The sequence below is a fragment of the Macaca mulatta genome, chromosome 4 (genome assembly GCF_049350105.2).
Source record: "Macaca mulatta isolate MMU2019108-1 chromosome 4, T2T-MMU8v2.0, whole genome shotgun sequence".
Taxonomy (NCBI): Eukaryota; Metazoa; Chordata; class Mammalia; order Primates; family Cercopithecidae; genus Macaca; species Macaca mulatta.
This window is the reverse complement of record NC_133409.1, coordinates 16,000,151-16,025,521: the sequence shown is the minus strand read 5'-3', so window position 1 is coordinate 16,025,521 and position 25,371 is coordinate 16,000,151. Positions and strand designations below refer to the sequence as shown.

The window sequence follows — 25,371 nt, the reverse complement described above, 5'->3', positions numbered from 1 at the left end:
CAAGTGTGGTCTCCAGATCAATGTAGTCAGCATTACCTGGGATTTTGTTACAAATGCAAATTCGCAGGCTGTACCCCAGATGACTAAATCAGAAATGCTGGGAAGGGGCCCTACAACTTGTGGTTTAAGCTCTCCAGATGATTCTGATGCACATTATTATATTATTATGAGACAGGGTCTTGCTCTGTCACCAAGGCTGGTGTGCAGCTTACTGTAGCCTTGACCTCCTGTATTCAAGTGATCCTCCCACCTCAGCCTCTCGAGTAGCTGGAACTACAGGCACACATCACCATGCCCAACTAGTTTTTGTATTTTTAGTAGAGATGGGTTTCGCCATGTTGGCCAGGTTCTGATGCCCATTTAATTTTGAAAAACTGAACTAAGCCAGTCACATTTTTCTCCTTTTTTTTGAGATGGAGTCTCACTCTGTCATCCAGGCTGCAGTGCAGTGGTATCATCTTGGCAACCTCCACCTCCCAGGTTCAAGTGATTCTCCTGCCTCAGCCTCTCGAGTAGTTGGGATTACAGGCGCGCACCACTATGCCTGGCTAATTTTTTTTTTTTTTTTTTTGTATTTTTAGTAGAGACAAGGTTTCATTCACCATGTTGGCTAGGCTGGTCTCAAATGGCTGACCTCAAGTGATCTGCCCAGCTCGGCCTCCCAAAGTGCTGGGATTACAGCTACCAAGCCCAGCCAGATTTTTTTTTTTTTTTTTTTTTTTTTGAGAGGAAGTCTCGCTCTGTCACCCAGGCTGGAGTGCAGTGGCGCGATCTCGGCTCACTACAAGCTCCGCCTCTTGGGTTCACGCCATTCTCCTGCCTCAGCCTCCTGAGTAGCTGGGACTACAGGTGCCCGCCAGTATGCCTGGCTAATTTTTTTTGTATTTTTAGTAGAGACAGAGTTTCATTTCACCGTGTTAGCCAGGATGTTCTCGATCTCCTGACCTCGTGATCCACCCACCTCAGCCTCCTAAAGTGTTGGGATTACAGGCATGAGCCACTGTGCCCAGCGTTTTTTTTTTTTGTTGTTGTTGTTTTTGCTTTTTTTTGGTTTTTCTTTCAAGAATTTGCGCTGGGCATGGTGACTCATGCCTGTGATCCCAGCACTTTGGAAAACTGAGGCAGAAGGATTGCTTGAGCCCACCAGTTCAAATCCAGCCTGGGCAACATAGTAAGACACTGTCTGTACAAAAAATTTAAAAAATAGCCAGGCGGCCAGACATGGTGGCTCACACCTGTAATCTCAGCATTTTGGGAGGCCGAGGTGGGAGGATCACCTTAGGTTGGGAGTCCGAGACCAGCCTGACAAACATGGAGAAACCCCGTCTTTACTAAAAATACAAAATTAGCCGGGCATGGTGGCGCATGCCTGTAATGCCAGCTACTCGGGAGGCTGAGGCAGAAGAATTGCTTGAACCCGGGAGGCAGAGGTTGCAGTGAGCCAAGATCGTGCTGTTGTACGGAGTGAAACTCCGTTTCAAAAAAAAAAAAAAAGCCAGGCATTGTGGCACAGCTGTAGTCCCAGCTACTCAGTAGGCTGAAGTGGGAGGATTGCTTAAGTCTGGGGTGCCAAGGATGCAGTGAGCTGTGATCACGCCACTGCACTCCAGCCTGGGTGACAGAGTGAGATTGTCTCAAAAAAAAAAAGAAAGAAAGAAAGAAAGAAAGGAAAATAAAAGAAAGAAAGAAAAGAAAAAAAGAATTTGAAGTTGATTATACAGAGGATCACTCTGTTGAATGTGGGGAGAGAAGCTGAAAGTGGTTATAAGTGGTTATAGAGAGACATGATATGAGTAAACTGGAATTATGACTAAGCAGAAGCTATGACTAAATGAGGTAGTCGGCTGGTAGTCATAGAGACAGAGAGAAGTGGTGATACACACCCTCAGGGTTGGGGAGTACTGCATGACTCCTGCCACTGAGAATGACACTTCACTCTGTCTGTAGGTGTGCATAGAATTTGTTGTGCACTTCCACGTTCATTTTAGTTCCCAACTGCAGTCTAACCACATTGCTGTTCTTACATTCCTATGATATTCTCATCTTTCTTGTCATGTGTATCCTCAAAATAGACTTCCTCCCAGCTACTCAGAAGGCTGAGACAGGAGGAGACCAGCCTGGGCAAGATAGTAAGACCCCCATCTCTTTATAAAATATGTATATAAAGAGACTTCCTACTACTTGAGATGGCAGGAGTAAATCTGCGTTCCTAAAACCTGAAAAGCTGATACAGGTTAAGCAACCCTGATCCAAATATCAAAAATCCAGAATTCTCCAAAATCCAAAACTTTGGGTTTTTTTGTTTAGGTGGAGTTCGCTCTTATTGCCTAGGCTGGAGTGCAATGGCATGATCTCGGCTCACAGCAACCTCTGCCTCCCTGGTTCAAGTGATTCTCCTGCTTCAGCCTACCAAGTAGCTGAGAGTATAGGCATGCGCCACCACATCCAGCTAATTTTGTATTTTAGTAAAGATGGGGTTTCTCCATGTTGGTCAGGCTGGTCTCAAACTCCCGACCTCAGGTGATCTGCCCGTCTCGGCCTCCCAAAGTGCTGGGATTACAGGCTTGAGCCACCGCGCCCAGTCCAAACTCCAAAACTTTTTGAGTGCCAATGTGATGCCTTAAGGGAAAACTCCACACCTGACCTCATGTGATGGGTCGCAGTCAAAACTTTGTTTCAGGCTGGGGCACGGTGGCTCATGCCTGTAATTGCAGCACTTTGGAAGGCCAAGGCAGGTGGATCACTTGAGGCCAGGAGTTCCAGACCAGCCTGGCCAACATGGCAAAAACCCATCTCTACTAAAAGTACAAAAATTAGCTGGGCATGGTGGCACACACCTGTAATCCCAGCTACTTGGGAGGCTGAGGCATGAGAATCACCTGAACCTGGGAGGCAGAGGTTGCAGTGAGCCAAGACTGCCCCACTGCACTCCAGCCTGGGTGACAGAGACTCTGTCTCAAAAAACAAGAACAACAAAAAGAACTAAATAAATGGGAAAGCATCCCATGTTCCTAGATTGGAATGCTTAAAAAATGTTTTGTCTGTTTGTTTCAGAGGAGGGGAAGGAGAAAAAAAAAAAAAAGAAAGAAAAAACTTTACTTCAACCAGCACATGGTTTATGCTTGTTATCCCAGTGCTCTGGGAGTCTGTTGCAGGATGATCACTTGAGCCCAGGAGTTCAAGACCAGCCTGGGCAACCCAGCAAGATCCCATCTCAATTTAAAAAAAAGAGAAAACTTTATTTCACGCACAGTTATTTAAAATACTATATAAAATTACCTTCAGGCTATGTGTATAAACTGTATATGAAACATAAATGAATTTTGTGTTTAGACTTGGGTCTCATCTCCAAGATATCTCATTATACATATGCAAGTATTTTAAAATCTGAAAAAAATCAGAAATCTGGAACACTACTTTTTTTGAGACAGGATCTTGCTCTGTCACCCAGGCTGGAGCGCAGTGGCATAATCTCAGCTCACCACAACCTCCACCTCCTGCATTCAAGCGATTCTCCTGCCTCAGCCTCCCGAGTAGTTGGGACCACAGGTGCACACTACCACCCCCAGCTAATTTTTGTATTTTTTGTAGAGATGGAGTTTCACCATGTTGGCCAGGCTGGTCTCGAATTTCTGAGCTCAAGGGATCCACCCCCCCTTTGGCCTCCCAAAATGTTGGGATTATAGGCATGAACCACTGCACCCGGCCAGAAATCTGAAACCCTGCTGATCCCAAGCATTTCGTATAAGGGATAACTCAATCTGTATAGCTTCAAACCTGTATAGTACAGATAGAGTTTCCCCATGTTGGCCAGGATGGTCTGCATCACTTGACCTCATGATCCGCCAGCCTTGGCCTCCCAAAGTGCTGGGATTATAGGGGTGAGCCACCTCGCTGGCCTCAAATAATTACTTTTTTTTTGAGATGGCATCTTGTTCTGTCAACCCAGGCTGGAGTGCAGTGGTGTAATTTCGGCTCACTGCAAGCTCCACTTCCCAGGTTCATGCCATTCTCCTGCCTCAGCCTCCCGAGTAGCTGGGACTACAGGTGCCCACCACCACACCCAGCTAATTTTTTGTATTTTTAGTAGAGACAGAGTTTCACTGTGTTAGCAAGGATGGGCTCGATCTCCTGACCTCGTGATCTGCCCACCTTGGCCTCCCAAAGTGCTGGGATTACTTTTTTTTTTTTTTTAGAAATGGGGTCTCACTATGTTGCCCAGGCTAGTCTTGAACTCCTTGACTCAAGTGATACTCCTGCCTCAGCCCACCCAAAGTGCTGGGATTACAGGTATGAACCCCTGTGCCTGGTCAAGAATTACTTTTTGATTAAATGTGTTCTGTCACCTTTCCCCTTGAACAACTACCACTTCTAAATTAACCTTCACTTCTGACGCTGGAGTCACAGTTGGAAATCTTTATTTTTCTCTTCTCTTACTGGCCTCCTTATTCAGGCAGTCACCCTGAAAATGTAGTACAGGTAACACTTTCTCAACTGGAATGTCTCTTGATCTCTCCTCTATTTCTCTCAACCACTGCCCCAATCCACGTCTAAACTTCCCATCCTTAATTTCAACATCTTCTGCGTATAGTGTCTTTGTCTTTTCTTTAATTTTTTATATGTTTCATATTTTTCATATTGATCTTCAAAAAATAATAGTCATGCAATTTGGGTAGAGTTGTGAACACGAAGATTCCGTCAACTGTTGGTAAATGAGGCAGGAGCGTTGTCTGGCATTGTCAAAACTTTAGACAGGATCCTACATTGCCAGGATTCTTTTTTTTTTTTTTTTTTTTTTTTTTTGAGACGGAGTCTCGCTCTGTCGCCCAGGCTGGAGTGCAGAGGCCGGATCTCAGCTCACTGCAAGCTCCGCCTCCCGGGTTTACGCCATTCTCCTGCCTCAGCCTCCCGAGTAGCTGGGACTACAGGCGCCCACCACCTCGCCCGGCTAGATTTTTGTATTTTTTTTGTAGAGACGTGGTTTCACCGTGTTAGCCAGGATGGTCTCGATCTCCTGACCTTGTGATCCGCCCGTCTCGGCCTCCCAAAGTGCTGGGATTACAGGCTTGAGCCACCGTGCCCGGCCCCATTGCCAGGATTCTTAACTTCTTATCTGGTAAAAGAGAGGTTGAATTAAAAGAGATATCTCTAAATTCCTTTTCATCCCTGACATTGCCTATACTATTTTATTTGCTTTATCATCTTGATGGCATTGCTCTTTAGTCTATTTACAAAATACTACTTATTTTAATAGCTTGGTCTAGGGCTGGGTGTGGAAGCTCACGACTATAATCCCAGCCCTTTGAGAGGCCAAGGGGAGTTTGAGTCCAGGAGTTTGAGACCAGCCTGGGCAACATGGCGAAACCCCATCTCTACAAAAAATTAAAAATTAGCTGAGCATGGTGGCATATGCCAGCTATTCGGGAGGCTGAGGCAGGAGGATCACTTGAGCCCAGGCTGCAGTGAGCTGTGTTTGCACCACTGCACTCCAGCCTGGGTGGCAGAGCAAGACCTTGTCTCAAAAATAAAAATAAAAAAATAATAAATAGCTTGGTCTTGTAGAATTAATGTTTTATTACCAACACATTTCAAGAAAGGAAGTAAAAGTTATAAGAGCAAAACTGTTGTACTTAGGGTGTTACAAATGTTTTCATTTGTTATGACAGTTTGCCTTGTATCAGAACCCACCACACCTTATCAAACCTCACACTCTTCCTTTTCACACACCAACTGGCCCTTTTGTGCCAGTTGGTGGCACAACCAAGATGATCTGTTGAAACTCTACATCCTGCCTTATATTATTTTTGCCACTGGGCCTTTGCTAATGCCATTTTCTTTGCTAGACTGCCTTCTGTTTCTCAGTCTTTGACGATTATGTCTCTCTTTTCTTTCTTTTTTTTTTTTTTTTTTTCACCACATGGGTTTAATCTCACATAGGTAATTAGAGTAGGTAGTCTTGAGGGGCAGTGTCTCCGTCATGTCGCCCGTGTCTCTTGTATCTTATGTTTTCTGTCTTCTATTCTGTTCATGGTGTCTCCTGATCAGAAGATGGCCTCTGCACCCCATCCCCACGTGTGTGTGCCAGGGAGATAGAAGAAAGCCGTAAGGAGAAAATAAAATAGAAGGTCCATGCCTGGCATGGTGGCTCGTGCCTGTAATCCCAGCACTTTGGGAGGCTGAGGCAGGCGGATCATCTGAGGTCAGGAGTTTGAGACCAGCCTGGCCAACATAGCAAAACCCTGTCTCTACTAAAAATAGAAAAATTAGCTTGGTGTGATGGCATGTGCTTGTAATCCCAGCTACATGTGCTTGTAATCCCAGCTCAGGAGGCTGAAGTAAGAGAAGCTGGGAGGTGGAGGTTGCAGTGAGCTGAGACTATGCCACTGCACTCCAGCCTGGGAGACAGAGTGAGACTCCATCTCAAAAAAAAAAAAAAAAAAAGAGAAAGTCCAGTAGAGGCTGGGCATGATGGCTCACGCCTGTAATCCTAGCACTTTGTAAGGCTAAGGCAGGTGGGTCATTTGAGGTCAGGAGTTAGAGACCAGCCTGGCCAACATGGTGAAACCCTGTCTCTACTAAAAAATACAAAAATTAGCCGAGTGTGGTGGTGCGCGCCTGTAATCCCAGCCACTCGGGAGGCTGAAACACAAGAATCGCTTGAACCCCAGGGGGCGGAGGTTGCAGTGAGCCAAGATGGCACCACTGCACTCCAACCTGGGCAACAGAGTGAGACTCTGTCTCAAAAAAAAAAAAAAATTACAAAAAGAAAATGCAGTAGACTTTCATATAAGTCCCATTGACCAACACTTTGGAATATGGCCACCCTTGGGCTATGAAGGAGGGTGGAAAATGTAGTTCTCTAGTTAGCAATATTCCTGCTCTCTCAGAAAGAAAAAATAATAAATAAAAGGACAATGAATCGAGGGAAGGCAGCTAGTAGTGTCTGCTCCAGTCTCTACTTTAAAAATAGAAAATTTTCAGGCTGGGCACAGTGACTCATACCTGTAATCCAGTATGTTGGGAGGCTGAGGTGGGAGGATTGCTCAAGCGAGTTTGAGACCATTCTAGGCAGCTACCTCATCTGGCACTACCGCATCTCTACAAAAAAAATTTTTTTTAAATTAGCCAAGCACGGTGGCATATGCTTGTAGTCCTAGCTACTCAGGAGGCTGAGGTGGGAGGATCACATGCACCCATGAGGTTGAGGTTGCAGTGAGCTGTGTTCATACCACTGTACTCCATCCTGGGCAACAGAGCAAAACCCTGTCTCAAAACAAACAAACAAACAAACAAACAAACATTTTTTTCATAGAGAAGCGTTGTCACTGTGTTGCCCAGGCTGGTCTTGATCCCAGCAGTTGGGAGGCCACAAGTGATCCTCCCACCTCAGCCTCCCAAAGTTCTGGGATTACAGGGGTGAGCCACCTTGCCTGGCCTTCCAGTCTCTTCTTGTTCATCTTAGGGGGTGGGGTTACGTCATTATTTTCCCAATAGGACACCTAATAATAATGACCACCAGTTAAGTAACTATCATAAACCAGGAAGTTTGTCAAGTCCTTGATGTTCGTTTTTTTCTTCAGTTCTTACAAGAAGCCTGAGGGTAGATGATTACCATCCTCAATTTACAGATGGAGGAATGGAGACTGACAAATGTGTGTTGTCCAAGGCTTCACATAAGCAATAGGTGACAAAGTCTAATTTTTATTTTATTTTATTTTATTTTTATTTTTTTAGATAGAGTCTTGCTCTGTTGCCTGGGCTGGAGTGCAGTGGCATGATCTCAGCTCACTGCAGCCTTGACCTCCTGGGCTCAAGCAATCCTCCCACCTCAGCCTCCCAAATAACTGGGACTACAGGTGTGTGCTTCCATTCCTGGCTAATTTTTTATATTTTTTTGTAGATACAGGGGTCTTGCTATGTTGCCCAGGCTGATCTTAAACTCCTGACCTCAAACAATCCTCCTGCCTTGACATTCCAAAGTGTTGGAATTACAGGCATGAGCCACTGCACCCAGCCATAAGGTCTAAATTTTAATCCTGATCTCTCTGACTCTAAAAATCTAACTTTCTGCTATAACTCAATATACATCTTGATTATTGCCTCAGAGGAAGGGCTGGTGCTAAGAGATTTTCATGCTGAAGGTTCTTCTTCCAAATCCAGCATCCTTTGTTATGCTCCTCTGATGCTTTGTCTCATTAGTTAACTCACCCATGTGAACAATCTGGTATCCAGGCTCAGCTGGCCATCTGCTTTATTTATTTATTTATTTATTTATTTATTATTTTTGAGATGGAGTCTCACTCTGTCACCCAGGCTGGAGTGCAGTGGCGCGATCTCGGCTCACTGCAACCTCTGCCTCCCAGATTCAAGTAATTTTCGAGCCTCAGCCTCCCGGATAGCTGGGACTACAGACACACACCACCATGCCTGACTAATTTTTGTATTTTTAGTAGGAACAGAGTCTCATCAGCCAGGCTGGTCTCGAACTCCTGAGCTCAGGTGGTCCACCCGTCTTGGCCTCCCAGAGTGCTAGGATTACAGGCGTGAGCTACCGCACCCGGCCCATCTGCTTTATTTTGTATTTTGCAAACAGTTTTGTACCAAAAGTCCTTTTTAGTCTACACATACCAACTTTACAATTAATACAATTGTAAGTTTACAGTGGGTACTTAATAAATACTTCTTGAGTAAGTGAGTAAATTACAAAGAAAAAATTTTTTCCCTTACAAGAAAGAACCCTCTTTGGCTAAGTCAGTGTTTCTCAATGTGGTCCTGGACCCCCTGTAATATAATCACTGAAATGCTTGTTAAAAATATAGATCCCAGGCCGGGCGTGGTGGCTCTCGCCTGTAATCCCAGCACTGTAGGAGGCCGAGGGAGGCAGATCACCTGTGTTTGGGACTTTGAGACCAGCCTGACCAACAAGGAGAAACCCTGTCTCTACTGAAAATACAAAATGAGCCGGGAGTGGTGGTGCATGCCCAGTTACTCGGGAGGTCGAGGCAGGAGAATTGCTTGAACCCAGGAGGCGGAGGTTGCAGTGAGCTGAGATGGCGCCATTGCACTCCAGTCTGGGCAAGAAGAGCAACAAAACTCTGTCTCAAAAAAAAAAAAAAAAAAAAAAAGATGATAGATGATAGATAGATAGATAGATAGATAGATAGATAGATAGATAGATAGATGATAATGATGATGATAGATAGATAGATCTCAGCCCTATAATCCTAGCACTTTGGGAGGCCAGAGTGAGGCTTGAGCTCAGGAGTTCAAAACCAGCGTGGGCAACATGGTGAAGCTCCCGTCTCTACAAAACATACAAAAATTAGCCAAGTGTATTTGTGCACACCTGTAGTCCCAGCTACTTGGGAGCTGAGGTGGGAGGATCACTTGAACCCAGGAGGTTGAGGCTGCAGTGAACCAAGATCACACCACTGCACTCCAGCCTGGGTGACAAAGCGAGACCGTGTCTCAAAAAAGTAAAAAATAAAAATAAAATATTAAATATGGATCCTTCAGTTAAACCACAGACCTACTAGAATCAGAATGGGGAGGGAGGGTTGGTGTATAGACCAGAAATATACACTTTTTTTTTTTTTTTTTTTTTTTTTGAGACGGAGTCTCGCTCTGTCGCCCAAGCTGGAGTGCAGTGGCCGGATCTCAGCTCACTGCAAGCTCCGCCGCCCGAGTTTACACCATTCTCCTGCCTCAGCCTCCCGAGTAGCTGGGACTACAGGCGCCCGCCACCTCGCCCGGCTAGTTTTTTGTATTTTTTTTTTTTTAGTAGAGACGGGGTTTCACCGTGTTAGCCAGGATGGTCTTGATCTCCTGACCTCGTGATCCGTCCGTCTCGGCCTCCCAAAGTGCTGGGATTACAGGCTTGAGCCACCGCGCCCGGCCAGAAATATACACTTTTAACAAATGCTTCAAGTAATTATGATGCTTTTTAAAGTTTGAGCACCATTGCCCTAAGTATAAGGTAAGACTAATAAATAAGGCTCAGAGGCGGCCGGGCGCAGTGGCCCACGCCTGTAATCCCGGCACTTTGGGAGGCCGAGGCGGGCAGATCACCTGACGTCAGGAGCTTGAGACCAGCCTGACCAACATGGAGAAACCCCGTCTCTACTAAAAATACAAAATTAGCCGGGCGTGGTGGCGCACGCCTGTAATCCCAGCTACTTGGGAGGCTGAGGCAGGAGAATCGCTTGAACCCGGGAGACAGAGGTTGCAGTGAACCAAGATCACGCCATTGCACTCCAGCCTGGGCAACAAGAGCAAAACTCTATCTCAAAAAGTTAAATAAATAAGTAAATAGATAGATAAATAGATAAATAAGGCTTAGGGAGGTAGCCGCTCAGCAGTTAAGAGGATGGGCACTGGAGCTAGACTTCCTGGAGTCATCTAACTCAGGACTTACTAAATGTACAATCTAATCACACCAACCTCCCTGTGCCTCAGTTTTCTCATCTACAAAATGGGCAAAACAGCATAATTACCTCATATGGTTGTTGTGAACATTAAGTGAGTCAATGTACATAAGGTGCTTGGAACAGAGCCTGACACTGTGTAAGCTCTATGTATATATTTGCCATTGTCAGAATTTTCCATCAAAATAGTACATTTCTTAGGCTGGGCATGGTGGCTAGCGCCTGTAAGCCCAGTACTTTGGAAGGCTAAGGCAGGTGGATTATTTGAGGTCAGGAATTCAAGACCAGCTGGGCCAACATGGTGAAACCCCATCTCTTCTAAAAAAATACCAAAATTAGCCAGGTATGGTGGCAGACGCCTGTAATCTCAGCTTCTCAGGAGACTGAGGCAGGAGAATCGCTTGTACCAGGAGGTGGATGTTGCTGTGAGTCAAGATTGTGCCACTGCGCTCCAGCCTGGGCGACAGAGTGAGACTACATCTCAGGAAAAAAAAAAAGAAAAAAATACATTTCTTTATAAAGCCTATCTTATTGCAGAAAACCTGTAGATTTTGTCCTTTCTTCTTTTCTCCTTTTCTGTTTTAGAGAAGTGGACACTTCAAATCAGAATATTTCTTTATTGTGGGGTCAAACTGCACAAAGAAAGCTAAGATGATTACCACGTGATGATGAACCAGAGGACCAGAGGTCAGTCTTTGTACAGCTTCCCCATAATTAAGATCGCATAAAAAGGGCAGGGATTCAAAATGAGCCTAACATGTTTTCTCACTTACCAGAAAGTGTTGGGGTAGTTACAAAGGATAACAAAACACAAAGCCTATTGCAGCAACAATCCTTTGGCCAAGTCATCTCCTGTCCCAAATCTCTGTGGAGACTGTGTTGACTCCAGGGCTTCTTGTTCCTTCCTACTCCTATCTCCAGGACGTTTGTCAGCCTCTGCCAGATGAAAAACATTCCCAAGAGCAAACTAGAAGGCTTAGCACTTGCACTCCCCACCCCTTATAGAATGAGATGAGCTTTGGCAACTGATCACTCGAGGATGGATCCTTGAGAGCAGGTGTGCCTGCGAAGTCTAACACAGTTTTTCTACAATGGGCTCCTTGTTGGTGTGTGAATCCAGACTGGATATGATTAATTGACTCTTTTATCTTTTTTTTTTTTTTTTTAACTTGTCACTGACTTGCAGCTAATAATTGACTCTTTTAAAATTAGGCTTTCCTCTTATCATGTGACTTCTTCCAAGTTACTTAAAATTAGAATTTCTATTTCCCTATTTGTAAAAAGGAACTTACAGTAGAAAGTTAGTGCTAAAGGGAATTTCTAAGACAACTTAATATGACTCCTTGCATTTTATAGAGAGAAGATTCAGAGAGGTTGAGGGACTTATTCAAGGTCCAAAGAGCTTGTAAGTGGTAGGGCCAGGAATAAAACTTGAATATTTAGTTAATTTTGCAATTGACATAATTGAGGTGGAAATTGGAGAATTACTGAAATTTTTGCTAGAAGGCCAAAAATTTAAGTGCCATTGATATTTTATTTTTGGCATTATTTCTCTGACAATCTAGTTAGTGAATAAAAAACACAAAGTGGTCAGGCACAGTGGCTCATGCCTGTAATCCCAGCACTTTGAGAGGCTGAGGCAGGCGGATAGCTTGAGCTCAGGAGTTCGAGACCAGCCTGGGCAACATGGTGAGACTCCATCTTTACCAAAAATACAGAAACTTAGCTGGACATGGTGGCATATGCCTGTGGTCCCAGCTGCTTGGGAGGCTGAGGTGGGAGGATCGTTTGAGCCTGGAAGGCAGAGGCTGCAGTGAGCCGAGATCACATCCTTGTACTCTAGCCTGGGTGACAGACCCAGACCCTGTCTCAAAAAACAAAACACAAAAACCCCACAAAGTATAATTTTCTGGTGTTTTATCTAATGAAAGTATAATAGAAGCTTTGCTGTTAAACATAAGATATAAAGTGCCTGTGAATACGTATTTTTCTTTTTGTTCTTTTTTCCATACATATTCTGCTTATGTAATATTTTTCATAATTACTTTGGATCATAATAATTTTTTGAGATTAAGTCTTACTATTTTACCTAGGCTAGCCTCAAACTCTTGGGCTGAAGCGATCCTCCCTCAGCCTCCTGAGTACTTAGGACTGCAGGTGGGCATACCAGGCCATCAGGATCATAATAGTTTTACTTGATGTTTTAATGAATCTTGATTCTTTTTTAAAATAATGACTTATCATATATGAATTATCTATCAATTTAAAAATAACTCTAATTTTCTGTCACTCATTAAATGTGTAATCCACTTGCAGGAACCTTCATTCTAAGTTAAATATAATTTCAGATATACAGAAACATTGCAGGAACCTTACAATGAATTTCTAGATAGTCTTCGCATTATAACATTATATACTTTTCTTTATAAAGTCTATCTAATTGTACAAAATCTAACCTATAGATTTTACATAGGTTAGACTATATATATATGTCTTTTTTTCCTGAGCAATTTAAGAGTAAGTTGCAGACATAATGCCCTTCTAACTTTAATTCTTAACTGGAAAAAATACATCACACCCAGTTAACTATAGAGTAATCTAAGTATCGGTCTTTTCAGCAACACCCACTCACATAATATTCATTGTTGATAGCATCATTTTCAAATTGTAGCATCTTTTAACTTGAACAATGGTAGATAAAGTCTAGCTATAAGAGTAATTGATATAGTCAACCGAGTAGCATGGTGGCTCACGCCTGTAATCCCAGCACTGTGGGAGGCCAAGGCGGGCGGATCATGAGGTCAGGAGTTCGAGACCATCCTGGCCAACATGGTGAAACCCCATCTCCACTAAAGATACAAAAAATTAGCCAGGCATGGTGATGTGCACCTGTAATCTCAGCTACTGAGGCAGGAGAATCGCTTGAACCCAGGAGGTAGAGGTTGCAGTGAGCCAAGATCACGCCACTGCACTCCAGCCTGGGCGACAGGGTGAGACTCCATCTCAAAGAAACAAAAACAAAAACCAGAACAAAACGAAACAAAAAGAGTAATTGATGTAGTCTTTTAGCTCAATAGATACTTACTAAAGAGTAAGTGTTTTAGCTGGGCACAGTTGACGTGCCTGTAATCCCAACTACTCAGAGGTAAGAGGATTGCTTGAGCCCAGGAATTTGAGAGCATCCTGGGCAACATAGCGAGACCTCTGTCTCTACAAAAAACGTTTTTAAAAATTAGGTGTGCATGGTGGTGCTCGCTTGTGGTCCCAGTCACTTGGGAAGCTAAGGCAAGAGGATCACTTGAGCCCAGGAGGTTGAGGCTGCAACTGCATTCTAGTCTGGGCAACAGAGTATGATCCTCTCTCTAAAAAAATTTCAGTTTATATTTGTTTTCTCAGGTGTTACACAGCTGTTTTTATTTGTTTTTTTAAAGGAAGGTGGTGCTTGCTTCAGTACCACAGTATCCTATAGTAATTCATCACATAATTTTCCATATGGAAGTCACTCTGTTAGCTTGGGAGCACAAACAGGCATCATTGGTGGCTTTTCATAAGCCCCTGATAACTTTGTATTGTTTTATTTCTTTTGTTTTTTGTTTGTTTTTGTTTTTGTTTTTGAGACGAGTCTCGCTCTTGTTGCCCAGGCTGGAGTGCAATGGTGTGATCTTGGCTTACCGCAACATCGGCTGCTTGGGTTCAAGCGATTCTCCTGCCTTAGCTTCCTGAATAGCTGGGACTACAGGCATCTGCCACCATGCCCAGCTAATTTTTGTATCTTTTTTTTTTACTAGAGTCGGGGTTTCACCATGTTAGCCAGGCTGGTTTCAAACTCCTGACCTCAAGTGATCTGCCTGCCTCGGCCTCCCAAAGTGCTGGCATTATCAGGCATGAGCCATTGTGCCCAGCCAGCCCCTGATAACTCTGGATACACTTAAGGAAGAAGAAATTTTTTTTTACCTGCATTACAGTAAACTAACAGGATCTATTTGTCTTTCATGAACATTGTGTTCCACGAAACACTGCCCACTATCTGATAAGCAATATGAGAGTACAGGACCAGTCTTCTTATTGTGTCCTTTGATGTCAAGCATAAAACAATACACATTGCAGAAGTTTGATAGCTATTTGATGAGTTGGAGCAAAATCCAGTTTGCAGATAAAGATTCAAAACAGGGGCGAAAAAGAATTGACTTGGGGGAAAAAAGCAACTTCAGTTCTTCTAATATTCCTACCATTAAAACCACATATATTTCTATTCAAAAGTATATTACCAAATCCAGTGGGGTATTATTTAAAGTTGAAACTTGGAAAAAATAAAATATACAAAGAAAAAGTAATTTTATATTTCTTTTTTTTTTTTTTAAATGGAGTCTCACGCTGTTGCCCAGGCTGGAGTGCAGTGGCGCGATCTCGGCTCACTGCAAGCTCCGCCTCCTGGGTTCACGCCATTCTCCTGCCTCAGCCTCCTGAGTAGCTAGGACTACAGGCGCCCGCCACCGCGCCCGGCTAATTTTTTGTATTTTTAGTAGAGACGGGGTTTCACTGTGGTCTCGATCTCCTGACCTTGTGATCCGCCCGCCTCGGCCTCCCAAAGTGCTGGGATTACAGGCTTGAGCCACCGCGCCTGGCCTTATATTTCTTATATATTGTGTTTGATAGTATTGATGTTCTTCTGGGAGAAATAATAAAAGTTCTTTTTTAACTGGCATGCAAAGAAAGTTTTGGCTGGGTGCGGTGGCTCATGCCTGTAATCCTAGCACTTTGGGAGGCTGAGGTGGGTGGATCACGAGGTCAGGAGATCAAGACCAGCCTGGCCAACATGGTAAAACCCTGTCTCTACTAAAAAACCAAAACTTAGCCGGATGTGGTGGCACACGCCTGTAATTCCACCTACTTAGGAGGCTGAGGCAGGAGAATCGCTTGAACCTGAGAGGAGGAGGTTGCAGTGAGCCGAGATCACGCCACTGCACTCCAGCCTGGCAACAGAGCGAGACTCCATCTCAAAAAAAAAAAAAAAGAAAGAAAGAAAGAAAGACAGTTTTATACTACTAATGGGGATGTGAGCAGCATAAATTTCATAGAGTACTCACTTATATCAGCACTAACTTTCTGTCATAGATGTCACATCCTGGATTAGTCATGAAACAGGAAGTTTAAGAGATGTCTAAAATGACAAGTTGTAATATAAAAATTACAAATAAGTGCCTCTCTCACTTTTTTCTTTTTTTTTTTTTGAGTCGGAGTCTCACTGAGCCGCTCAGGCTGGAGTGAAGTGGTGGGATCTCAGCTCACCGCAACCTCCACCTCCCGGGTTCAAGCGATTCTCCTGCCTCAGCCTCTCAAGTAGTTGGGATTACAGGCATCCGCCACCACGCCCGGCTAATTTTTTGTAGTTTTAGTAGAGGCAGGGTTTTGCCATGTTGGCCAGGCTGGTCTCGAACTCCTGGCCTCAAGTGATCCTCCCACTTCAGCCTCGCAAAGTGCTGGAATTACAGGCGTGAGCCACCACATCTGGCCTATAGGTACCTTTCTTATTAAAGAAATGAATGAAAGAAAAAAGCCTTATGACCTTAAGGAAATTCCTTAACAGACCTCAGCTGCCCATTTATAAAATGAGAAAATTGGATTGGATAATACTAAGGTCCTTTCCACACGTCGTAATGTTTTTTTCAGAAACAAAAAGGTCTCATGTGACAGGAACTGACTGAAACTAGCTACAGGCCAGGCGTGGTGGGTCATGCCTGTAAGCTCAGCACTTTGGGAGACCAAGGTGCCTTTGCAGATAGTGGGTACTCAATCAAATCCCATCTCTCCTAAATACAAAAATTAGCTGGGCTTGGTGGTGCACGCCTGTAATCCCAGCTACTCGGGAGATTGAGGCAGGAGAATTGCTTGAACCCGGGAGGCGGAGGTTGCAGTGAGCGAGATTGCGCCACTGCACTCCAGCCTGAGAAACAAGAGTGAAACTCCATCTCAAACAGCAACAACAACAACAACTAGCTACAATGAAAATAATGATAAAGATGGGTAGAATAAAACATAGCATAATTCATTCAGTAATGCAAAGCTCAGGCACTCTGTTATTCACCTGCTGTCTCCACAATTATTACATTTGTCAGAATTTGCTGTTAAAGGGATTTGTTGTGTTCTAGACTACACAACGCTGTGGCAGTCAGGAAATCTTAATGCTATTCTTGGGATTCCAGATCTCTGAGCTTCCTTCATTCTGCAAGTTACTAGTCAGCTATTTACATGTTGGTATTCTTTACTATATTGTAATCTCTAGGAGGGCAGGGATCACATCCTATGCATGTCTCTACCACATTCTACCTTGCCTAATACTTGGCAGACAGTGGGTACTCAATAAATGTCATTTGATGATATCTTTAGTAAATAATTGTGAAACCTGGTTTTTAAATAGCATTTCACATTAAATAATATAACACTTATATAATGTCCATCACCTAAAATATTTGCTTTTCCTCATGCTCATCAAATATTTGATCCTTTCTTCAGGGGTCAGATGAGGTTCATCCTTCTGTATGAAGTACTAATTGACTGTTACAGCACTTAATTATGGCGTTTTCTTATTTATTGTACCATTCAGGTGGCTTAGCATTTTGGGTGAGGTCTCTGTCACCACACTAGATTTTTATTTATTTACTTATTATTTATTTTATCCTGGGCTCAAGCAATCCTACCACCTCGGCACATTAGATTTTTACTTCAGCATGGGAAGAAGCATGTCATTTCTCCTTGTATCCTGTAAGCATGGTGCCTTCATAACAAAGTTGCTAAATGAATATTTGATGATGATCCTGATGATTGATAATAAGTGATTTACTGTTAAAGGTTTACCAGTTGCTTATATCAACCCCCCCAAAATACTTCAGATACAAATTTTCTAAAAGGAATGCGTTTTGGGAGTGACAGCTTTGCTCTCACCTCGGTACAGGCTCCCGCAGCCTGTCTCAGACCATACCCAGGCACAGCCTTTCTGTATTTTATTGCCTTCATTTTCCTGGAAGCCAGGGGATTTGGAGGACAATCAAACAGAAGGAAGGAATGAAGGGAAGGAGGGAGGGAAGGAGGAAATGAAAATATATTTCTGTGCATTGTGAATATAATGTACAAGACGTAACAAAATAATAGGCAGATTTTGAAGACATTATAATCTACTGAGATAATCTGAATATACACAACTGAAAATATATCAAAATATATAAATGGTGAAACCCCGTCTCTACTAAAAATACAAAAATTAGCTGGACATGGTAGTGGGCACCTGTCGTCCTAGCTACTCAGGAGTCTGAGGCAGGAGAATAGCTTGAAGTCAGGAGCAGAGGTTGCAGTAAGCCAAGATCACACCATTGCACTCCAGCTTGGGCAACAAGAACAAAACTCCATCTCAAAAAAAAAAGGAAAGAAAGAAAGAAAAAAGAAAAAAACTGGTTGAGTAAATAGGAGGAGGAGCTAAATTGATAAGGAGATTTAGGGCTCAGTGTAAATAAATTACAGTTTCTATGAGGAGCTGCTAAAAGCAGTTTAAGGTTTATGAAAAAGGACTTAGTATTCGAACAGTGTTTGAGGAAGATTATTCTTGCCATAATAATATTTATTGAACACTTCTTAAATGACTTACGTGCAAATGCCTTACATATTAGCCCATTTAATCTTACAACTACCCCATGAGGAAGACACTGTCATCGCTGTTGTACAGGCAAGGAAACTGAGGCACAGATCCTGGGTAACTTGCTTCCCCAAGGCCCCATTGCTTCTAAATAGCAGACCTGGAATATGAACTCAGGCTATCTGAGTCTAAACCTGGTGTCTCTTCTAACCATCGCATGACATGGCTTGTCTTTCCATAGAGCTATGTATCTGTGTGGGAGACGGAGAGGAGATTCATCAGGAGGTAGTAGTGGTCTAAGGCATGTAGTGATTAGACTGAGCTGGGACTGTGATCACAGAAAAAGCAAGGAAGGGATGAAGCTGAGCAAATTCACATGAGAGAATTAGACTTGCTAGATATATTTGGAAATGGAGGTAAGGGATAGGGAGATAAGGATATTATTTCATTCCAAAAAGATTTATTATTTTTTTGTGACAGGGTCTTGCTCTGTCACCTAGGCTGGAGTACAGTGGCATGATCACAGCGCGCTGCAGCCTCAAAACGATCATCCCTCCTCAGCCTCCCAAGTAGCTGGGAAGACAGGTGCACCCCACCATGTCTGGCTATTTTTTAAATTTTTTGCAGAGATGGGATCTGACTATGTTGCCCAGGCTGACCTCCAACTCCTGGACTCAAGCAATCCACCCGCCTCAGCCTTCCAAACTGCTGGAATTACAGGCGTGAGCCACTGCTCCCAGCCCCCCAAAAGATTTATTGAACATTTACTAGGTGCCAGGAACTGTATTCGGTTAAGAAACAGTGAAACAGATGGACAGAGTCCCTGCATTTATGGAGCAAGATTGTGTTATTAGTGGCAAACAGGCTCTATTTGCATAGAAAACACAACAAACTGGAAACACTGGTTGTTTAGGAGGACTAGATGGAAGCCGAAACATAGAAGAGAAACCGGTTGAATTTTACAGTTCTATTAGAATTTGTCTAAAGGTTTTCCCCTCCTAGACAGGGAGGGAACAAAGGAAACATTGAATTTTAACACATGAATATGTTAACTATTTTAAAAATAGGGTTTTTTGATATAATAAGATCTCATGGTATAAAAAAATGTATAGTTTTTTGTTTACTTTTTTGAGACAGTATCACTCTGTCACCCAGGCTGGAGTGCAATGGCGTGATCTTGGCTCGCTGCAACCTCTGCCTCCCGGGTTCAAGAGATTCTCATGCCTCAGCCTCCTGAGTAGCTGGGATTACAGGCCTGCACCACCACGCCCAGCTAATTTTTGTATTTTTAGTACAGATGGGGTTTCATCATGTTGGCCAGGCTGGTCTTGAACTCCTGGGCTCAGGTGATCTGCCCCCACCAGCCTCCCAAAGTGCTGGGATCACAAGCGTGAGCCACTGCACCTGGCCTATAGTTTTTTGTTTTTTAAAAAAACTGAGATACTGCCAGGCAAGGTGGCTCACACCTGTAATCCCAGCACTTTGGGAAGCCAAGGCAGGTGGATCACGAGGTCAGGAGTTTGAGACCAGCCTGACCAACATGGAGAAACCCCATCTTTACTAAAAATACAAAAATTAGCCGAGCGTGGTGGCTCATGCGTATAATCCCAGCTACTCTGGAGGCTGAGGCAGGAGAATCACTGGAACCCAGGAGGCAGAGGTTACCGTGAGCTGATATTGTGCTATTGCACTCCATCCTAGGCAACAAGAGTGAAACTCCGTCTCAAAAAAAAAGAAACAACTGAGATACTAAGACTACATGCTGTGTACTAACACACACATACACACACACGCCTGTATACGCGTAGACTTTCTGACAGTTCGTGCAAGAAACTGGCAAAACTGGACACCTTGGGGAAGGGAATTGGGTGAGAATAGAGGTGGGAGAGAGACTTTACCCTTTTGTACCATTTGTGTTTTTATGAATTCAATTATTGAATATACTTTGTACAAGTATTAATAAAAGCAAATGAGTTTTAAAAATAGCTATCAAAAACCTAGGCGTTAATAGAGGTTTTATGGAGAAAGAATCCCACAAGTTTGAAATATTTTACATACCAGCGTGCTTTTCTTTAAGTTATAACTTTTACCAAAATTAACATTCAAAGGAAAATTATATGTATGTGCATGTGTGGTAGAAGGAAACCAATTAAAACTTTGGTGTTTGTGAAAATAAGAGAAAGTATTTTGGCATTTGGCTAATGTGGGAAAAACTCCTCAGCTATCAAAATTCTCTAAATAAGTTTTCAAAAAACGCCTAAGGCAGTTTCACTTCTTACAATAGACACTCTGTTGAAACAGGTTCAGGTGGTGGCCAACCTCCACCCATAGGCTGCAGGGTTTTTGTGCTTTCTTGTAGAACTAACTAATCCTGACATGACAGTTTGTACTGTGTTTTAAATCGGAATTGATCCCCTGGTTCCAAACAAAAGTTGGATGATGAAACCTATTATTGTTTCACAGAATGAGGGCCAATTTGGTTGAACCACGATTCAAAAATTTAGTTTTATTTCTGGAGATATTTTAACTTTCAGGATTTTTTTTTTTTCTTTTTTTTGAGACAGAGTCTCACTCTGTTGCCTTGGCTGGAGTGCAGTGGCGCGATCTTGGCTCACTGCAACCTCTGTCACCCGGATTCAAGCAATTCTCCTGCCTCAGCCTCCCGAGTAGCTGGGATTACAGGTGCCTGCCACCGTGTCAGGCTAATTTTTATTTTCTATTTTTTCGATAATGTCAAGTTTAATCTGCCAAATATACAAGTTGAATTTGTGGAGCATGTTTTGCCTGGGTGCTGCATGGTAAACACAGGTTTCTTTCTTTCTTTCTTTTTTTTTTTTTTTTGAGACGGAGTCTTGCTCTGTTGCCCAGGCTGGAGAACAGAGGTTTCTTGAAATGATCAATGGGTAGGGTTAAAAATAGGCACTAGCCCTGGCCAGGTGGGTAGGAACCGGGCGGGGAAGGGCAGAGAGGCGAGGCCTTGGTCAGACAGGACTGACCAGGGGCAAGCCATGACTCTCGAGGACCCCAGGGGCACAGGCTCCCAGATGACAGCCCCTCTCTGAATGAGCACCCAGGCAACATAGTCCAGGGCTGGCTGTAGCAAACCCGTGAGCAGCTGCCTCCTGGCACGACCACGCCCTTATGTGCTATTTACCAGACAAATGACAGCTCTTCTTACCTGATCTCCCAGACATCCCCCAGCTGGGGCTCTGAATTCTAAAAACAGCAAAAACATTCAAATGGTTCCATATGAAATGCTGTCCTGAATCTTTCTGTCTCAAAGAGAGCAGCTACCCCTCCCCCATCCCCCCCCACATCCCCCAAACAATTTCTGTGCCAAGGTGAAGAGGAGGCCCCAGGCTGTGGGGGGCTTCTGGCCGTGAGGGGCTGTTGCAGTGGCGCCAGGGCACAGGGTGGGCAAGACACAGCAGAAGTCCCGGCAGCACGGCCCAGGTCCCTGGCATTTTCTCCTGCGGGTCACAGTTGCTTATTCAGGGAGAGCGACTGCATTGGTTTTCCTGACAATGTGGCATTGTCTTTTGCTTTCCTTTCCTCTTCCTTCTTCCGGGCAGCGTCGTCCTGCTCTTTCCGGATGATGGCCACCCGGGCCAGGTCGGCCTTGGTTGCTCTGTCTTCCCGGCCAAGTGCATTTTCATGTAACGCTCTTTTGCCTTCTGCTTCTCAATCTCCTGTCATTCTCTCCTTGAAAGCTCCTTTGGCCCATCCAGATCCAGTTGTGTGAGCTTTTTGGTTGTCTGTGCCACCGGGTTGGGGTTCTTATTGTTGATGAGCCCTTCCACACGTTTGCGCCTTTGCTGGTAGTCATCTTCATCCTCATTGTCATCTGAGTCTAGAGATTTCTTCTCCTTTTGGGGTCACCTGCAGCTCCATCTCCACTTTCTTTTTGCTCCTCTTCTTCCCTGGCCTTCTGCTTCTCAGCCTGCAGCTGCACGTCGATCTCCTCAGGGCTCATACACTGCCTTGCCCGGCCTTTGTGGCCTCCCTTTCTCCCTCCTTTAGGTATCGTGGCTCCAGCGGTGGCAGCTGCGCCTCAAACTGACACCAGAACCGGAATTTTTGTATTTTTAGTCGAGACAGGGTTTCACCATCTTGGTCAGGCTGGTCTTCAACTCCTGACCTCGTGATCCACTCACCTCGGCCTTCCAAAGTGTTGGGATTACAGGTGTGAGCCACTGCGCCTGGCCAGGATTTTTAAAATTCTTTTCAGACAGGGTCTTGCTCTGTTACCCTCACTGCAGCCTTGAACTCCTGGGCTAAATGGATCCTCCCCACTCAACCTCCCAAGTAGCTGGGACTACAAACATGTGCCACCACTAACCTGGCTAATTTTTAATTGTTTTTGTAGAGATGGGGTCTGCCTATGTTGCCCAGACTGATCTCAAACTCCTGAACTCAAGCTATCCTCTGACCTCAGCCTCCCAAAGTGCTGGGATTGTGAACCACTGCATGCAGCCACTTTTGGAATATATATATATATATATTCCAAATATATGCATATATATATATGCATACCTAGACCAGCTCGATCATGGAGACCCTAACCCAGTGGCATTAGAGGAATTAAAGACACACACACAGAAATATAGAGTGTGGAGTGGGGTCAGGGAGCTGACAGCCTTCAGAGCTGAGAGCCCTGAACAGAGTTTGACCCACATATTTATTGACAGCAAGCCAATGATAAGCATTCTTTCTATAGGTTATAGATTAACTAAAAGTATTCCTTACAGGAAACAAAGGGATGGGCCAAAACAAAGCAAGAGCTCTAGCTATTTATCTGCAGCAGGAACAGGTCCTTAAGGCACAGATCGCTCATGCTATTGTTTGTGGTTTAGGAACACCTTTAAGTGGTTTTCTGCCCTGGGTGGGCCAGGTATTCCTTCCCTCATTCCAGTAAACCCACAGCCTTCAGTGTGGGCGTCATGGCCAACACAAACATGTTATAGTGCTGCAGAGATTTCGTTTATGGCCAGTTTTGGGGCCAGTTTATGGCCAGATTTGGGGGCGTGTTCCCAACATGTCCCCCTTTTTTAGTTTTACAAAGCGATAAAAGTAGTCACAGTGAGCTACTTCTCGCAGGAGCTGGGATCCACGTCTGCAGACTATACAAAGACAAACAACACAGATTAAAAGCACAATCATCATTGAAATCACAGAGCATCCAAAAGTGTCTTTATCTATTTTTTTCTTTTTCTTGAGATGGAGTTTTGCTCTGTCACCCAGGCTGGAGTGCAATGGCACGGTCTCAGCTCACTGCAAGCTCCGCCTCCTGGGTTCACGCCGTTCTCCTGCCTCAGCCTCCTGAGTAGCTTGGACTACAGGTGCTGGCCACCACACCTGGCTAATAGTTTGTATTTTTAGTAGAGATGGGGTTCACCATGTTAGCCAGGATGGTCTCGATTTCCTGACCTCGTGATCCGCCTTCCTCGGCCTCCCAAAGTGCTGGGATTACAGGCGTGAGCCACTGCGCCCAGCATCTTTATCTATTTTAATGGGTTACTAGCTGTTAATCTGTCTGCAGCTCCTTCAAGCACTCCAGTTCCTGGCATTAAGGTCAGGTGTGCCTGGGATGCTTTAGATATTCATTCTTTTGATTTTGCAATATCCAAAGACAAGTTTGTAGAGTGTCCTTCTAGATGCTTTTTTATTCTTTCCCAAATTTTGATCTTATTAAGAGCCATTAATAGTTTCCACAAATTCTTACATTTAGCTCCTACAGTGGGCCATATGATTTGAGGCTGAGGTGCCACTATACTGCCATGTCTCCAGATAATAGGAACTCTTGCCGTATTTCTTACCATTTCCCCACGTGACCATTTTGTTCAGACCAGCTGAACATAGTGTGGCAGTGGCACGCAGACTGAGAGGTGCAATTCAAGCTAAACATCCCCTTAGGGGACCAATCAATAATGATTCCATGGGAATCATTTCACAGCACCTCTTCCTGTTCTGCAATGCAATCTTCCCAAACAAGTATGTTCATTATTTCTGGCCAGGTTCTATTCTGTTGGCAAATAGGTTTTTGATGGCGGTATACCTCAATTATAGGAGCAGAGTTATTATGGTAAATACTGAGATCAGAAAACATGTGTAACTGTGTCATACAGTGATTACATCCAGGCATTATTGCCAGCCAAGATTGATGAATATTCCCAGTAAGTATAATTGTTCTCTGTGTCAGCCCTTGTTGAAGGAATACTCATGGCAATGGTGATCACTGCCATTATAGCTATCATTAAATTATTCATTGTGACTGGTTGTCCTGCTTTCCTCAGGTTTTCTTCCACCATCTGTGACAGCTTCTTGATCAGTCCCCAGGTGGGTGGCTGTGTTCGATGGGTGTTGCTCATGACAGTTGGGGTCCTCCTCAGCGTCAGTCTCAACATGGCTGCAACCGGGGGGTCCTCGGGATCCTCTAGGAATCTCTTCCTCAGCATCTGGCTCATGATAAGGTTTCAGGTGTCTTGATGGTATCCAAATCGACTGTTGATTCAGTCCTGGAGAAACACAAGCATAACCTCTACCCCAAGTTATTATTTTACCTATTTCCCAACTTTTTGTTATCAGATCCCGCCACCAAACCAGTTGTTCTGCTTCTGTCTTTGCAGCTGGTTTCTGTAGATACTGTTCAGCTGCTGAGAGCATCTGGCCTTTAGGCAGGCTCAAAAAATTTAAAGTCAATAATGTGAGATTCAATTGCATACGGGGTATCCCATAGTCCCTGTTTTCCCCCCTCTGCTTTTGCAACTGCTGTTTTAGGGAGAGATTCATTCTTTCTACTATGGCTTGTCCTTGAGAATTGCATGGGATACCAGTAGTGTGTTTAATATTCCACATAGAGAAAAATGTAGCTAGAGCTTGGCTAGCGTAGCCTGGGGCATTATCTGTTTTAATAGAAGCTGGAATGTCCATCACCGCAAAACACTGCAAAAGGTGACGTTTAACACAGGCGGAAGACTCTCCTGAGTGGCATGTAGCCCAGACAAAGTGAGAGAACGTGTCCACACATACATGTACGTAAGCTAGTGTCCCAAACGGGGGAACATGTGTGACACCCATTTGCCAAAGAGAGTTAGGTTCCAATCCTCAAGGATTAACTCCTCCTGTAAAAGATGAGGAAGGCACCATTTGGCAAGCTGGGCATCGCTGGATAATAGCTTTCGCTTCTTTCCAGGTAATGCTGTATCTGCGTTTGAGACCAGAGGCATTAACATGGGTTAAATTGTGAAAGTGTCTAGCATTAGATATTGCAGTAGCAAGTAGGTGATGAGCCATTTGATTCCCTTCAGTCAAAGGTCCTGG

General features: G+C 44.0%; 1 pseudogene; it reads right to left on the bottom strand.

Moving 5' to 3' along the window:
• Positions 1–20,121: 20,121 nt before the first annotated feature.
• Positions 20,122–24,714, bottom strand: LOC697906 (28 kDa heat- and acid-stable phosphoprotein pseudogene; annotated as a pseudogene).
• Between the last annotated feature and the right edge of the window lie 657 nt (positions 24,715–25,371).